General features: G+C 38.9%; 1 protein-coding gene and 2 long non-coding RNA genes across 3 annotated transcripts in view; all 3 read left to right on the top strand.

Moving 5' to 3' along the window:
* XKR6 (XK related 6) overlaps positions 1 to 17,852 on the top strand; it is a 318,378-nt gene that overhangs the window by 24,121 nt on the left and 276,405 nt on the right. The gene's annotated exons all lie outside the window — the stretch shown is intronic.
* The window catches only part of LOC128314404 (uncharacterized), an 87,216-nt gene that overhangs the window by 15,400 nt on the left and 53,964 nt on the right, over positions 1 to 17,852 (top strand). The window lies entirely within an intron of this gene.
* LOC128314406 (uncharacterized) lies at positions 6,904 to 15,126 on the top strand. Its single transcript, XR_008296014.1, has 2 exons — positions 6,904 to 8,131; positions 8,761 to 15,126. It is a non-coding gene; the product is annotated as an uncharacterized LOC128314406 (long non-coding RNA).

Raw genomic sequence — 17,852 nt, 5'->3', positions numbered from 1 at the left:
GTCAGACTTTAAATGTAAACAGCACTTGTCTGATTTTTTTGAGAGGGACACAGTTGCATACCTGTATTTTTGTAGCGGCAGTCAAAAAAGATCATGAAAAGTGCTGACCGGCACCACTGGTAATGCTGACAGACAGCTGAAGATACAGTGATTATGTTGGGGTGTCATTGGTCTGGTAGGTGAGGAAAACATACTGGACAAAGTGTAAAAGTCCTGTATTGCTTTCAAAGTGAAATCATTATCTTCAAGTAGATATCAAAAGTTAAAAAAAAATTTTTTTGAGACCCTACTACAGAGGGACCTGAGGACTAGATCTTGCAAACAAATTCTCTTTCCTTTTTCCCCTTCTGTATTTTTGTAAGATCAGTTGTCACTCATTTAGTTTAGAAAGGAGGAAGGGGTAGGGGTACCTGGGTGGCTCAGTCGGTTAGGCATCCGACGTCAGCTCAAGTCATGATCTTGGGGTTTGTGAGTTTGAGCCCCTCCACCCCCCCATCAGGCTTGCTTGCTGTCTGTGCAGAGCTCACTTCGGGTCCTCTGTTCCCCCTTTTCTCTTGCTCACTCTCTCTCTCTCTCTCACACAAATAAACATTAAAAAAAAAAAAAAAGAAAGGAGGAAGGGGATCCTAATACTAAAAATTACTTTAGGGGCACCTGGATGGCTCAGTTAAGCATCTGACTTGATTTCATCTCAGGTCATGGTCTCACAGTTGTGGGATCGTGTCCCCAGTCAAGCTCTTGGCTGAGAATGAAGCCTGCTTGGGATTCTCTCTCTCTTCCTCTCTCTCTGCCCTCCCCCCCCTCAATAAATAAATAAACATTAAAAAAAAAATAAATTACTTTAGAACTTTGGCTAAATGTCCTCAAAACCAGAATGTGGCTTCAGGTGTTTGAGGGGTGAAAAGATCCTTTGGTTGTCCTTTTTTTTCTTTTGCCTCACAGGATGGTGGGAAAGGGGCTAATGGAGAGAACTGCAGGATGTGCTCAGGAGACTTTAGGTGAGAGCAGGAATTGGAAGAAAGCTAAGGGCAGGGTCTCTTCCCTGTAAGTCAGTATAACCTCTGAATGGATTAATAAGCAACCAAATGAAGGCACTTTGTGTTCTCAGCTACAGTCACAGCCCCTTTGTTCCTTGAATCAAAGGAAGGAACAGAATGTCTAATTATAATAATCTCCTAATAATTACAATCTTTTGCATTCATTTTCTTTTAAAAATCTATTTGAGTAACTACTAGCCTTCCGAAGATGTTGGAAAATAGTATTTAGGCAGCAGCTGGCAGCTACCAGTGTTGGAGCCTGCAGTGTATAGCTCGTAGAAGATTTCATTAGTTGGACATACACTTTGATTTCCTTCTTGCGGCACGAGTGCATTCTCTTGAGCAGCTGCTTTGGAAAGGAACGTACAATAAACATTTCTACACTTGTTTTAAATATGTGGGTTTTGTTGGAGTGTCACTTGCCATCTGGTAGAGAGAGGAGTGACTTAACTGCTAGAGAGGAAGTGATTGGAATCTCAGCACGTGTTCCTAATGCAATCTCAGGTTCCCTCTTCGTTTCTCATTCACCGAGACAAAAATTGACAGCGGTAATTATTTTGTTCTGTCAGATCCTTAGAAAGAACCACACTTAGGATAGGATTCGCAGAAATACATTTTGAGCTGTACCTGGCTTGAAATTGTTTTAATTGGAAAGCAAATGTTTTTCGTAAATGTTTATTGACACTTAGCATTTTTAAACGTAAAAGATACTGTAAACAAGTCAGACAGTTAAAAAAAGTGAAAGTCTTCTCCTCATCCCAAATCACCATCACCATGAAGGTGCTGCATTCACCACCACCCCCAATTTTTTTCTGTGTGCTATCAACTACCTAGATACCAGAGTGACTTATGAGAGGAATTTTTTCTAGTAGTGACTTGTGGTTGCATTATAATCACATTGATTGCTTTGGATAATGGCAATCTCGCGTTGCTTCTCTGGAGGCTGCCGGGGCATTGAGGGACTGATGGGGGTGGGCTGAGTAAAGGAAAACCCTGCTTCATCTGGGAAGTGGCCAAGAAGGGTCATTGTCCTTAATTGGTACTTACATACTCCTAATTGGAAAAATGCCATCACAATGACTAACTTATACTGAGGGCCTCCTAAATGCAGGGCATTAAGCTCTTTACATGTGTATTACTTACTGAATTCCCACAGTAACCCTGTGAGGTAAGTACTGTTATCCCCATTTTAGAGATGTGGAAACTGAAGCACAGAGAAGTGAGCAACGTGCCCAGTGTCTCAGAGCTTAGTAAGAGATTCACAGTTAACTAGTCTGGCTCCAGACTCCCGTTCTTATTCTGCCATCTCTTGGAAACATACCTGTGTTCGCTGGAAGCTGCTATATTTTTAAAGCATACCTTTTGGCCCAGGAGTTAAGTGAATGGGAATTATAGATATGTTAATAACTTAAATACCAGAGAAGAAATTTTGTATAATTAAATATGTGTCTTGAAACAATTCCGTTGCCAGACTGCTTGCAGGAATCCTCCTTCTGGTTTTGCTTTGTTAAAGTAAACGCTTCCCCCCGTGAGTCTTCCGTAGTATTTTATTCTGGGTATTTTTCTTTGGAGCCTACATGTATTCTGGCTTTTGCTCCTGCTGAGTAGGCAAACATATCTAGAGACAGCCATGGAGTAAAGGAAAAGAAAAGCTTTGCAATTTAAAATTGATTTATGTGGAAGCTTTTTCTGTGGTTCCAAAAAAAAAAAAGAGAGAAGAAAAGAAAAAAACCCTTCTGTCCTTTCTATCTTGTCATCCCCAACTACAGTAAATCAAACCCATTTTTGGGGGCAGGGGTAGGCAGGAGTCTGTGGAAAGCACTCAGGACAGGAAGTAAATGCCACTGTGATAATCAAGTGACTTTCATGAAAAGCTCTATTGTTAAGAAAGGGTACTTGTGTGAAAGTAAAATGTGCAGGAGAGAACTCCTGGAGGTCACCAGACCCACCTAAAGTATGTGCTGTAGTGAATGGCATTTTAAGGGCCACAGCTCTTAATTTCTGGTAATTCGTAGTGAAACAGGCAAAATGTCCCGGACTGATTTTTCCCCTCTCCCCACCGGCTCTTGAATTAGCTGTGTGTATGAGTATGTGCATGTGTGTGCGTACCGTTAATTTTAGCACTAGCAGAATTCTTTTTTTTTTTTTTTTAATGTTTATTTTTGAGAGAGAGAGAGAGACAGTGTGAGTGGGTGAAGGGCAGAGAGACCGAGAATCTGAAGCGGACTCCAGGCTCTGAGCTGTGTGCACAGAGCCCGACATGGGGCTCGAACTCACAAACTGCTAGATGACAAGCTGAGCTGAAGTCGGCCACCCAGGTGCCCCTAGCAGAATTCTTAATGGCAGTTTTTGTTCTGAGGTTCTCTGTGTACAGTTAATCTCTCCAGTGGCCCACACTCCAGCGAATCCTTTCTTCCTTACGCTCTTCTGTGGGCACAGGGCATGTGATACTTATAATAACATACACTTGAGGAACTCCAGAATAACGTATATATAGAGGACAAAATATTTTCTCAATTTTTCCTTATAATTTCTAAATTAGTAAGAGTCAAGAATTCGTGGTTGCTAACCTAAATCCTTAAGTTGGAATAGCCATTGTGAAGGGTGAGAGAACAGATTATTATTCTGTTACAGCAGTGGAGGTTAATATGTAATGTTCCTCTGTAAATTATTCAAATCTAAGAATATTTTCCAACATTGCAGAGACTTAAAAAACAAGCAAGAGTTTTCAGAATGCGTTGTGTATACAGATGGCATTGTTTTTATCCCACTGAGACTTTGCTTCAGCACTTGGGATATGAGGATCAGAATGTCAAAGAGCAGCATTTATTTTTAGCAGCTAAGATCTAATTGGCAACCATAAAATTTACCCACTTAAAGTGTATAATTCCGTCTTTTTAATATAGTCACAGAATTGTGCAGCCATCACCACTATCTAATTTTAGAACATTTTATCCCTCCAAAAAGAAACGCTATGCCCATTGTTAATGACTTCTCTTTCTCCCTTTTCCCCAGCCCCTGGGAACCATTAACCTACTGTCTGTAGAGCTCTGGACATTTCATATAGAGAGAATCCTACAATATCTACAGTGTATAGCCTTTTCTGACTGGCTTCTTTTACTTCCACATAATGTTTCAAGGTTCATCTGTGGTGTAGCCTGTATCGGTGGTCCATTCCATTTATGGTTGAATGATATTCCATTGTATGGATTTACTACATTTTGTGTATCCATTTGTCAGTTGGTGGACATTTGAGTTATCCCCACAATTTGACTGTTAACTAATAGTGAAAGTTTTTGTACGGACTGTATTTTTATTTCTGTTGGGCATATACCTAAGAGTGGTCTTGCTGGGTCCAGTGATAATTCTGTGTGTAATATTTTGAGGGACTCTGTGGACAGTAGTGTGATAGCATTATATTCATTCTTTGTTTAGCACAAGACATTTTCTAAGGCCCAGAGCTTGTTTAAGTCACTCTTGTTTAAGACTGCCATGGGAGCACTGCTGGGGTGGCTCAGTCGGTTGAGCATCCAGCTCTTGATTTTAGCTCAGGTCATGATCCCAGGGTCAAGGGATTGAGTCTTGCATTAACTCCACACTGAGCATAGAGTCTGCTTAAGATTGTCTCTGTGTCTCTCTCTATCCCTCTCCCTCTCTCCCTCTCCTCACTCGTGCACTTGCTGAATCTCTCTAATTAAAAGAAAAAAGACTATCCTGGGATACTAGTCACTAACCCAGATCTAACATCAGATCCAACTAGAAATTGCAGACTATTTTCATGCCTATACAAGAGAGATTTTATTATATACCTCTGTCAAATCATATAGATTCTGTGTCTTGCTCTGCTTTTATATTTAAAAAAAGTTATTGTGGTAAACTATTAACATCAGATCTACTGTATTAACTATTTAAGATTTTTATCATTGTGGTAAATATGCATAATATAATATAAATTACCATTGTAGTCAGTATTTTTTTTTATTGTGGTAAAATACATGTAACAAAATTTACCGTTTTAACCCATTTGCCAAGTGTATATAGTTCATTGGCCTTAAATACATTGACAGTGTTGTGTAATCATCACCACCATCCATCTCCAGAACTTTTTCATCATTCCAAACAGTCTCTCTACCTGTTCAGCATTAATTCCCCAATGCTCCCTTTCTCCAGCCCCTGGTTACCTCTTTCCTACTTCCTGTCTTTATGTGTTTGCCTATTCTAGGTTCCTCGTATAAGTAGAATCATAGATTTGTCCTTTTGTGTCTGGCTTATTTCACTCAGCATATTTTTTAAGGTTCATGTATATTACAGCATGTGTCAGAATTGCATTCCTTTTGAAGACTGAATAATAATCCATTGTACAGACATACACCACATTGTATTTAGCTGTTCATCAGTTGATGGATATTTGGATTATTTCCACCTTTTAGCTTTCATGAATAATGCTCTTGTGAACACTGGTGTACAGATATCTGAGTTCTTGCTCTCACTTTTTTGAGTACATACCTAGGTGTAGAATTGGTTGATCATATGGTAATTCTATGTTTAAGTTTTTGAATAACTACCAAACTTGTTTTCCTCAGCAGCTGCATAATTTTACATTCCCACCAGCAATGTGCACATGTTCTGATTTCTCCACATCTTCACCAAAACTTATTTTCCTTTTTTTTTCCCATTGTAGTCAACGTAGTAGGTATGAAGGTCTCTCATTGTGGTTTTGACTTGCATTTCCCTAATGACTGATTATGTTGAGCATGTCATGTGCTTGTTATTAGCCTTTTATATACCTTCTTTGAGGGAATTGTCTGTTCAAATCCTTTATCCATTTAATTGGCCTGTCCTTTTGTTATTTAGTTGTAGGAGTTTTTTGTATATTTTGATATCCAAATACATGATTTGGAAGTATTTTTTCCCATTCTGTAGGTAGTTCTTGCACTTTCTTCATATATTGAACCATCTTTGCATTCCAGGATAAATCCCAATAGGTCATGGTAGATAAAATTTTTTTTTAATGCTCTGTTGGATTTGCTTTATTAATACTTTGTTGAAGGTTTTGTGTATATATTCATAGGGCTTTTGGTTTTTAATTTTCTTATGATGTGTTTTTCTGGCTTTGGTATCTGTGTTGCAGCCTCATAGAATGAGTTGGGAAGTGTTCCCTTGTCTGCTGTTCTTTGGAAGAGTTTGAAAAGGATTGATGTTAATTCTTTAACAGTGTGGTAGAATTCACCAGTGACGCCATCTGGTTATGGACTTCTTGGGGAGATTTTTGTTTTTTCTTGAGTCAGTTTATATAATATGTGTGTTTCTAGGAATCTGTCCATTTCATCTAGTTGACTAGTTTGATGTATAGTTCATATAATTCTTCTATAATTCTTTTTACCTCTGCAAGGTCAGTAGTATGTCTCTACTTTCTGATTTAGGTTATTGTGTCTCTTGTATTCTTTGTAAGTCTAGCTACAGGTTTGTCAATTTTGTTCATCTTTTTCAAGAGGCCACTTTGGTTTTCATTGATTTTCTTTATTACTTTATTTCATTTATCTCCTCCCTGATAGTCATGGTTATTTTCCTTCTCTGTTTCTTACGATACAAAGTTAGGTCATTGATTTGAGATCATTCATCTTTTTTGTTTTTTGTTTTTTAACTTTATTTATTTGGGGGTGGGGAGAGGGAGTGAGGAAGGGACAGAGGGAGAGGGAGAGAGAGAATCCCAAGCAGGTTCCACACTGACAGTGCAGAGCCCAGTGCGGGGCTCAAACTCACGAATTGCTAGATCATGACCTGAGCTGAAATCAAGAGTCGGATGCTCAACTGACTGAGCCACCCAGGCGCCCCTCATTCGTCTTTTTTAATGCAGGCATCCTTTTGAGCATTGCTTTTGCTGCTTCCCATAAGTTCTGATATGTTTTGTTTTTGTTTTTGTTTTCATTTGTCTCAAGGTATTTTCAGTGTCAGGCCTTGTCAGGCACTTTTTTTCTGTCAGTTTTGTTTTTTTGCTTGGGCCATACCTTGCATTTTCTTTTCATGCCTTGTGACTTTTTTTTTAATTGAAAAATGGACACTTAAATTTGATGTTTATAATATTTTATCTCTAGAAATCAGATTCTCCCCCTTCCCTGGTTTTTTAATTGTTGAAGGCAGTGGTATTTCTGATATGTAGTAACTTTTTGCAAATATTGTTGTAGGAATCATATTCCTTGTTGTGGATAGTCACTGAAGTCTCTATTTCTCGGCTTGTGTTCAGTCAGTGATTTCATAGAGAGTGCCTTGTATGCCAGAAGCTAGAAAACAAATAAACCTCTCTGATTCTTTGCAGATTGTGTGCTGGTGCCTGTTTTCCTAAGATAGTCAGACTTGGAACTAATTTAGCATTCAGCGTGTGGTGAAAGCTTAGGATTTTCTCTGAGCATGCGTCCTATCCTGGGCATAGCTGCACCTTTCTAAATTTCCTTAGATACTAGTGCTTTTGACTGCCCTAATTTCCCAAAGAAACTCTCTTCTTGACTTTTCCTCCTAGATCTTGGGTAGTGTATGTTTCAACTATAATCCTTTACTTCAGGTATCTGCAGATTGTTCCTGCACCTTAGATGTTTTGGGCAGTGCCCACCACTTCTCCAGCCTGGATGAGTTTGAATTAAGTGAGACAGAAACCGTATCTTGCCCGTCCTTCAGATGATCCCGAGATAGGTTATAACACAGTTAAACAATAATTCACAAGTCAGGTCTGGTCTGCTTTTTCTAGAACCAGGAGCCCAGGTCCCATTTTGGGAACATAGGCTGCTGCCACACCAGAGATGGGGTAGGGCAAGGACAAATGAAAATGCCACAAATGTTTCCTACCATTTTAAGTTGACTTTTCCTTGATCCAGTATTCAGTTGGTTGCTGTGTTTTCCAGAGTTCTGATGAAGTTGGTTCTGACAGTTGGTGTTATGGTACCGTAGGGGGCTGTGGGTGGGAACATGGAGCCACTTACTCCGCCATGTTGCGGACTTCACCCTCACCCTGTCAGACCTAGATATCTTCTGGTAGTCCAATTTCAATGCCCACAGAAAGCATTTTATTCTACTACATCTACAAATTCTGCAGATAAGAGGTGCTCTTTTTATATATCCCTGGCAATCACCAGTTTCTGTGACACTATTTTCAGGAGTGTTGTTGACTGAGTAGTAGCATTAATATTTTTTTCTGAGTAAATATTAGATTAAGTACTAAATACTAAATACTTTTAAAAGTTTGGTGCCCTAGGATCTTTATCTCTTACGGCCATGTTTTTGGATATCTTTTCTCCCTGTGCAAATGCACTTTTGAAATAACCCGAGGCAAGGGTAAATATGATTTGATTTATATACAGTTATGCATTTACTGGCAAAACTGAGGTACAGCTAAAATGGTCTTTTATCTATGTGGTGGAGAGTATGCATTTATAATCAGTTTGCAAATATGGAAAGGTGGCATCATTTGGCAGGACATTAGACAATGACCACTGAATGTGGCTTTTTAAGACCTTACTGCCCTCTTATGTAACATGAGGTGGTATAAGACAGAGTGTATTCAGGAGAAGACAAATTCTGTCACTATACACAAACCAGAAATGACCACTTGAATAAGAATTTGAGACCTTTGGATGTAAGAATGTATGATGGTCCTTCTGGCGTTCTTTGGCTGCTTTTGATGTTGATCAATCGTTTTGATACTAGATTGGGATCACTGTTTGTTTTTCAGGACTTTGACCTAGAAGCTAACCTATCACATTCATTCTGAAGACTGAGTTGAGCCCAAAAATGGAAAAACAGTTGGTAATAAATTGCTTACATGATGTGAACCTGAGGCTGCCGTGACCCTACACTGCACACCATTTTCCCAGTTGTCTCTTACTGTCTGGATGTCAACTCAAAAACATAGTTTGGTTAAAATTCTCCATTAAGGCATAGGAGTTAGTAGATCTGTGCTTCTCTACTTAAAATAGTTATTGTCAAGGGAAAGAGTAGATGATTTAGTACTGTCCTGTTGTGTCGGGATTTTTTTGGATTGAAGGTGTATCTTAAGCCTGTTGGTACCTCTAGTTCTTTGCTGTCCTTACATATCATCTCCTTTGAACCTTAGATTATGGAGGTGAGAGGAAGTGGGATTACCTTTGTTTTATGTATCAGTAAACAAAACTTCAGTAACATCATTTCTTAAGTAAGTGATGGTGTTCTAGGAGCCAGGTCTCAGGTGTCTAAGGCTAATGTTCTTTCTGATTTTTCACATCTGACAAGTGGATTTTGAGAAATAGTTGATTATGTGGTGAGAGAAGAACAGTGTCGTTAGAAATTAGTGGATAGAAAAGGGGGATGCTAAGAATCAAAGACCCTCACTATTATGGCATATATGTTTGTGTGTATGTGTGTGTGTTTATTTCTTTATTATAGTTAGGCCATATTCATTGTAGTTTAATGCTTGGTTCTTTTGAAAGGAATGAAATTGGAAATAGGATTATCTGTTAAAACAGTGACTTAATACAAGAACCTCTTGAATTTTCATTTCAGTTTTATTTTATTTTTTTACTTTCCTCCTTTCAGACCTTTCATTTTCCCATAGGAACCCATAGGGAAGAAGACTTAGAATAACATAAACGTAGGGGCAGTAAAACCAAGGGGAAAAGGCTAACAACAGTTCTGAGCAAGTGCTGGGAAAAGAGCTTGAACACCAGGGGAGGAGAAAAGGGAAAAGTCTAGTGCCTGCAGTAATTGACCTCATTCTAGCATGGCTGTGATGACACACAATTGCAGAGTTTGATACTGTAAAGGATCAGAGAACTGTTGGCTCTGCTTGAGGCACTTTCAAACCTTACTACTCTACCTGAATTGAAGCTGAAGCCTGCAGGTGGATTGGCTACTGGCCATGAACAGGCTGACTCCATAGGAAAGTAAGTAGGAAGCAGTGCTGGCCCGGTCACGTTCATTCTTCCTCGTTCTAGACAGGGGTCTTCGTCATATAGAAAGGGAGAGAACTAGGGTAAAACTAAGATGAGAGTGACTCTTCCAGAAACTTACCTCCACGTTCCCATTTTGAAGCATATGTCTACAACTTACCAGGATGACTGGGTTGAGGAATGGTTGTCTTTTTAATGTCTGTTTATCTTTTTTTTTTTTTTTTCATATTAATTTTTCAATGAGGGCTGGGCCAGTGACAACAGAGAAGGTTTAGAACAAAGTAAAATTTAAACCCTTCATTCAGCTCTGGGATACCTTGGATACCTTGACAACCTCTCTTTCTCTCTCTCCCTCCCTTCCTCATCTGTGAAATGAGGTACCAAGAGTGTACCTACCTTATAGGTACTGTAAGTGAGTTTATGGATCTTAAGTGCTGACACACTGCCTAGCACATAGAAGTGTTCTTGTCAGAAACTGAAAAACTAAGTAACAGACCATGCAGACAACAAAATGGACATGGATTCTATCCCACCTGAATTAGTGCTTTTACCAAATTCAGTATGTATTTTGTTACTCTTCATTTTTTAATTGTTACCCTTAGGTTTTATTAATGAGACTTAATTTTGTCATGGATGTGTATCTCCCGCAGATCAGGATGTGGTCGGTTACATGACCAGGGAAAGACCTAGTACATGCAGACTTAGGTGGGTTTTGCGAGCTTCACGCGAGAACCTGGAAAGTGACCCTGGCAACAAAAGGTGCCAAGTCTCTGGTGTGCGGGTCACATTTTTCCTGCAACAGTAGTTATGTATTAGAATTAAGAATGTATGGAAGTAGACTTGGTAATATATTATTCTGGGTGATAAAGGCTGTGCGGTGCTTATACCTTACACAAAACTGTGTTTTTAAAACCTTCTCATATTTGAAAGACGCCAGGTTTTAGGACTGACCCTCCCAGAGTATGGTTTGATGTTTTCTAACAATTTTTTATTATCAAATTTGTTGATTTTTGATCATTTTAAGTGGCCCTGATTTTATTAGAAAATAATTTTACGTTTTGACCACTTGTTTTTTTGTATGTCATTGTATTCCCTGTTTTCAGGTACAGGGGAAACAAATTCGATAAAATAAACAGTTTCTCTTCAAGGAAGAGCGGTTTTCTTTTTCCTAAAATGGTATTTTTGGAGGCTCATGGTCCAAACAGATTAGCTGGGCTGAGAATGAGATTAAGTGATGAATCCATAAAAATGTGGGGTCTGAAATGCTTATACTGGGTAGTTCGGCTAAGACTCAGCCATCAGATATGTCTTTACTGTTTATGTGTAATGATTTAAAGAGTTCCTGAACTCATTGTGGCTCTCCAGAGTTTTGTTTTGTTTTTTTCTGGCTCCCCAGTGTCAGTCAGACAGACCATCTTAAAACTTTGAGGTTCATTGCCTCACTGGATTAACCACTGGGCCTTTTGTAAATAATGTCCTCAAAATTTTTAGAAAATCAAAAGTCATATTTTTATATAAGCCAAAACAACAAAAAAGTGAAGTTCCTCTTTTGTAATTGTGGAGAGTAAAGTATGTTCTGTAACTTTTCACTGCCACAGTGTCAGTATGAACCATTTTGAAATTCCAGTTTAGCTGCCTTTAATGAAATGTGAAATAAAACCACCTAGTAACTATTATAATTAAAAGTTAGGATTTTTTTTTTCTCCTTCTGCAATTGATCAGTTGTGAATCTCAAGTCACAGTTTGGAAAATTAAGGCCATAAAGCTTCAGAGTTGGGGATGTCTGAGGATGGTTCCTGTGGACTAAGAGAAGGTGACGGAGAAGGAGACTTTTTCTGAGTTTACAACGTGGAAGGCATGTTTATTCCTGTTTGATTTAATACAGTCATGTGCTCTGTCTGCTTCTCCCTCCTTTGCCTTCAGCTTCTTGGATTCCTAACTCTTGGATTCATTTCTCTGTTCATTCTTTTAAAAATTTCTGGAAGCTAGCTCCTTTAACTTCTATTTATAATTAGGTAGTTTCCTGTCTCAGAAAATAAAGAGAGAGTTTCTTTATCTCGGGTATATCACTCAGAATTGTTCTGGGTCACCGTTTTTTAAATATAAAATATGATGGGGTCAGATTACTTTTCCAGAAATGTCATTCTGTGAAGTAGGATAAGATGAGATGGATCCTCCCATAGACCTTCTCTTGTTTTCGTTATTCCGCACTATTTATTTGCTAGGACTTGGACAGCTCAATCCAATTCTTCTTTACAAAGGCAGATTAACCCTTTATTCTTTTCCTTCTTTGCCAGTTAAGCCAACCAGAATTTGAGTTACAAGTTCCATGATATAGTTTAATAAATATTTTGCTGTTACAAAGATTTAGCATTTAAATACTAAATTCTGACTGAGAAAGACTTGTGATAGCTTGTCTTAGCAAGGTGATAGCAAAGTGATTGATTAATCAGTAAGATTTATTAAGGCTTTAAAATGCTGCTAACATTGTGAAGAATTGTGGGTATCCCTGAACATGTTTGTATTATAGGAAAATAAAAATATCTGAAAGAAAGAACAAATCAGGTGCTAAATCTTGCTCTCTTGTGTAAGTACAGTCCCAGTATAGAGGATGATGTGTGTATTGTGGTAGTTATTGGCAGTTGCTGGGAAAAGAATCCTGGATCCAACCTAATCATGGAACTGGGTATTTTGGTTGCACTTTGCAAGATTTGCAAATTCCATGTGGGCAGAAAGGGTTAATGATGGCGTGTATAGGAGACCTTATGAGCAAAGGCATTGGACAGGAATTAGGCTGGGGGCGTAGGGAGAGAGGAGGGTCTTGGGTAGCTTTGGGATATGGACACTGAGTAGACTCCATAAGAAGTGGAAGCTGTATTAAGGTAGGTAGTGGTAGTGGAGAGAGAACTTTAAATCCCAGGCAGAAGAGTTTAGGTTAGAGTAGGTAAGTATTTAGAAGTCTTTAGACTTCTCTTCTTCTAGCCTTCAGATGTTATTGATTGTTGATTTGATGCTTAGAGCTGCTGCATCTTACAACCCTGTGAGGGTTGTGAATTCCATCCCATATCCTTGATTTCTCAAATTTAATTTCACCTGGATACTCTGCTTGGATCAGGTCCAGTTGGCAGTTGTGATTTGGTTTTGTGTTTTAATTCATCTTTTTACCTTTGCTGTATTCTAATCTCATAATAGTTTAGAGTCTTACAGTTGGAAGGGTGCTTGGAGGTAATCTGATCCACCTATCAACCAGTACAGGAATTATACGCTTAATGATTGAAATGATTGTTCTGTTTCTGCTGGAATGCATGAACCGTCTTTTAATACAACTCTTTCCATTGGTAGGTTTCATTCCTTAAGTTAAAATATGCCTTTTCTAGCATTATCTGGAGCTATACAAAGTCTAATATTTTTTTTTCAGGTATTCCAGCCCTTCAGATATTTGAGGAAACTTATGATGATGTCTTCTTCTAAACTGTCTTTTCTCAGTCTCAATATTTTACTTTCTCTTACTTTATACTTCAAGATTCTCCACCATCACTCTTGTCCATCTTTTGTGTATTCTGGTCTTAATGAAGACCCGGAATTGAACATAATACCCTTCTTTAAAAAAATCAGTTATTGGGGCACCTGGGTGGCCCAGTTGGTTAAGTGGTTGACTTGGCTCAGGTCATGATCTCACAGTTTATGGGTTCAAGCCCCACATCGAGCTCTGGGCTGACAGCTCAGAGCCTGGAGCCTACTTCAGATTCTCTCTCTCTCTCTCTCTCTCTCTCTCTCTCTCTCTCAATAATAAACATAAAAATAATTAGTTATGATTTAGCAGGCAACAGAAATCCCCTTCTCATTTGGCTTAAACAATAAGGAATTTACATTTTCTTCATAATTGAATGTTCTTGAAATTGAGACATTTTGAACCTTTATTTAAGTGAATAGAATGTTGGTTTAGTGACAGCCTCCCCCCCTTGATGATTCATAAAATAATGATGCATCCAAACCATTGAAATGTCTTAACTGAGGAAACGTGATGTTATCTCAGGTATCAGGAGATCTGATGGCTAGAGTGGATCCATTATTGGATATTTTTTTACCTTGATTATATCAGCAAACTAGTGTGGCAGAGAAGTTTTTGGCTTGCCTTCTTATGACTGCGAGATGGCTGCAACAGCCCTAGGCATCAAATCTCTGTAATCAAAAACATCTAAAGGCCAGAAGAGGGAAAGTCCCTTCTTTGTGTTCTTTTTTTAATAAGCAGAATTTCCGAAGTGACCCTCCTTGGTCAGAATCATCATATGCCTGTTCCTAAACCAGTTACTGACAAGAGATAGGGATTACCATTAATGGCTCAGTGGTTCTCAGGCTTGTGTGCACCAGAATGACCTGGAGAACTTGTTAAAACACAGATTTCTGGGCCCCACTCCCAGAGTTTCTGATTTAGTAAGTTTAGACTGGAGACTGAGATTTTGTATTTCTCCCAAGTTCCTTCTACATGATGCTGATGCTGTTGATCCAGGGAATGGAAATGTCTGTCTCCAAATGTGTGCCCGACTGATACCCAAACAAAATCAGGATTTCGTTAACAAGTACGGTGGGCCAGTGGAGAGAGATAGGCAGTGTCCATTTCTGCTGTAGTCTAGATCAGTATTTCTCCCAGATGTTGTAACACACTGAGAAGTGTGATTGTTATTGTGGGTTGTACAGAATATATTACTAGTAGTAAACTAAGCTTTGAGAACGAATATAGAGTAGATCAAGTAGATTCAAGATAATGTTTGTTATTTTCTGACATGCTTTCTTGAAGGGGAGAGAAAAGGGTGGCTATTCAGTGAGGGCACAGGGAATGTACACCTTTGGAAGTATAGAGTGTGTATTAATGATAGCTGAAATGTATTGACTCAGTTAAACATCAAACTGCATCTGTGAAATAGGTAATATCCATACCTTCCAAAGGAGGAAACTGAGGCCCAGAGAGCTTTAAGTAATGTGCCCAGTGTAATACAATTAGCAGATGGTAGAGTTGGGTTTCAGAGCCATGAGGTTTGGCCTCACAACCTGTACTTTTAACCATATGTTTGACTGTCAGGTAGGTCCTCTGTTGCAGGAATGTTAAAGCTAAGATGTTCATTGTATGTTTTTGACTCTGCCAGTATGGTGGGATTGGTGTTCTGGTAATTATACCTCCCTTCCTTTCCTCCCTGGTTCATAGCTACTTATATTTAGTGTTATTGATAAATTTGAACTTAAGTGTGGAACTTAAAACATTATGTTAGCAATGTCTGCCAGCTTTTTGCCATCTATGCATTTTATAAACCTGCCTTCCTTGTCTTTTTGCACATACTAGGGCAAAGAAAACTGTGTAGATAGGATTGAACATAGAGACTATGGTTAAACATTTGTTTTTTCTGTTGCTGTTGAATGTTATGGTGTGGAGGCTAATTATCTTTGTAAGAGGGGTTGTGTTGCTCAGTATTTATGGCAAGTAACAAACTAATATGAAGGTTTCTAGTTGCTCCAGAATTATTGGGAAAGGTAAAGAAACTTTAGGCCAGGCTTCTAGGCATGACTCCCAAAAGCAGACTGAAAAATTGGGCGGCTGCATTTTTTGCCAAGCCCTGCTTAGCACTTTAAGCTGTAGCCACACTGAACAACTGGCCATGGTCTCTCACTTGTAGCTCTTTGTGCAGGCCTGTTGCCTTTGCCTCGTATACTCAATCCTCTTTTCTTGGCTAATGCTTCTTAACCTTCGGATCTCATTCTAAATTTTACCTAAAAAATTTTACTGATCCTCCCATCCTAATCTCCCTCAGACAGTCCTAAGAGTCCAGAGAGCTCCTGTTTTCCTCCCGTTGCATCCTGTATCCCACTGTCCTAGTACTTAACCCTTTATTACTGCTTATTGGTCTTTCCCCGATTCCACATTACATCCTAGTGCCTAGCACAGTGTGATGCTTGAATGTAGAGAGTTGAGTGGTTCAGATTTAAAAAGCCACTAATGACACATTTGAAACTTCCTTATCAAGAAATAGATGCCAGTCACTAATGTCTAAGTTGTAATTTATAATTTTTGTAATTATAATTGACTGGACAGATTTTTGCTTTGGTTTGAGTATAGCATCTTTTTTTTAATGTTTGTTTATTTTTGACAAAGCACAAGCAGGGGAGGGGCAGAGAAAGGGAGACAGAGAATCTGAAGTGAGCTCTTGGCTGACAGCAGTGAGCCCGATGTGGGGCTCGAACTCACAAACCGCAAGATCATGACCTGAGCTGAAGTCAGATGTTCAGCTGACTGAGTCACCCAGGCGCCCCTGAGTATAACACCTTTTATTGAATGTCTAATGTAACTTACTGGAGATTGGACAACAAATCTGTTTGCTAATAATTCTTCAAAAGTTTGGAAGCCGGGAATCTGAAAGTTTGTAACTACATGAAAAAAGACTCAAAAAATAATAAAAAGTTTATTTTTTGAATAATTGTAAATTTACCAAAAAACGGTAAAGACCACACAGAGAGTTCCTGTATACTCCCACCCAGTTTTCCCCATTTGTTTAACATCTTACATTACCATGGTACCTTTGTGCAAAGTAAGACACTGCCATTAACTAAACTCCAGATTTTATTTGGATTTCACCAGTTTTTCCATTTGTGTCCTCATTCTGTTCCAGGATCCATTCCAGGATACCAAAGTACATTTTGTCGTCATATCTCCTTAGTCTCTTCTGGGCTGTGACAGTTTCAGTCTTTCCTGGTTTTTCATGCCCCTGACAGTTGGGAAGTCCTGGTCAGGTATTCCGTAGAATGTCCCTCAATTTGGGTTGGTCTGATTTTTTTTATCCATGATTAGACAGAAGTTATAAATTTTTGGAAAGAATACTATAGGGATGAAGTGGCTTTCTTGACACATGACATCAAGGAATGCGTGATACCTGCATGACCTCGTGGGCGAGGTTGACCTTCAGTTAAGTAGCTAATCCCTTGCTTAAGGTGGTGTCTTCAGGTTTCTCCACTGTAAACTTACTATTTTCCTCTTTTCCACTCTATTCTTTTGAAACAAGTCACTAAGTACCCACCCCCACGGACTGTGTGTGTGGGGGGCCAGAGGATTAAGCTCCGCCTCCTGGAGGGGGCAGTGTGTGCATATGTTATTTAGAGTTCTGTAAAGGAGATTTGTTTTTTCCTGTCCCTGTGCAGTCACTTTGTATGTTTATATTGATGACAATTTAGTAGATGCTTAGTGGGTCTCTACTCTGTGACAGATACTGTGCTAATTTAGGGGGCAGTATTTTTAACTCTTTTGGGGTCACATGCGTCTTTGAAAGACTGATAACTGCTATAGACCTCCTCTCCAAAAAACGTAAGATACACAGAATTTTGCTTCTAATTTTAGGGGTTTCGCAGATCTTTGAAACTCTTAGAACTTGAATTAAGACACTGTCTACTAGTAATTTAGAACAGCTGAGGAGACAGGCAAGTTAAAAACAATGGAATAGGATGTGTTGTGTGCAGTCAGGGAAATTTGAGTAAAGTATTATGGGAAAACAGTTACGGGAGTAGCTTTACTTTGGGTGTAGGGAAAGCTACAGAAAGCAGCTACAATTTGAATTTGGCATTGAAGAATGAGAAAGATTTAAATCAACAAGAGGTTGGAAAAGCATTCTAAGCAGAAGGAACGCAACCAACAAAGACCTGTGCAAAAATGCATGCTGGAGGAGCTAGATCTTGCGCGGTATAGATGAAGTGGCAGGTGGCTTGGATATAAAATTGGTGGAGAGGTAGGAGAAGGTATAGAGCGGAAAGAGCCTTGGATAAGTTTCTCAGTTGATAAATTTTGAAATGTTTAAATGAGTATATAATGGTTTTGTACACAGACTATTTTCATCTTTAGTTTTATGACTCCGTAATTTAC

The sequence above is a fragment of the Acinonyx jubatus genome, chromosome B1 (genome assembly GCF_027475565.1).
Source record: "Acinonyx jubatus isolate Ajub_Pintada_27869175 chromosome B1, VMU_Ajub_asm_v1.0, whole genome shotgun sequence".
Classification (NCBI taxonomy): Eukaryota; Metazoa; Chordata; class Mammalia; order Carnivora; family Felidae; genus Acinonyx; species Acinonyx jubatus.
This window is presented reverse-complemented; position numbering and strand designations above follow the sequence as displayed.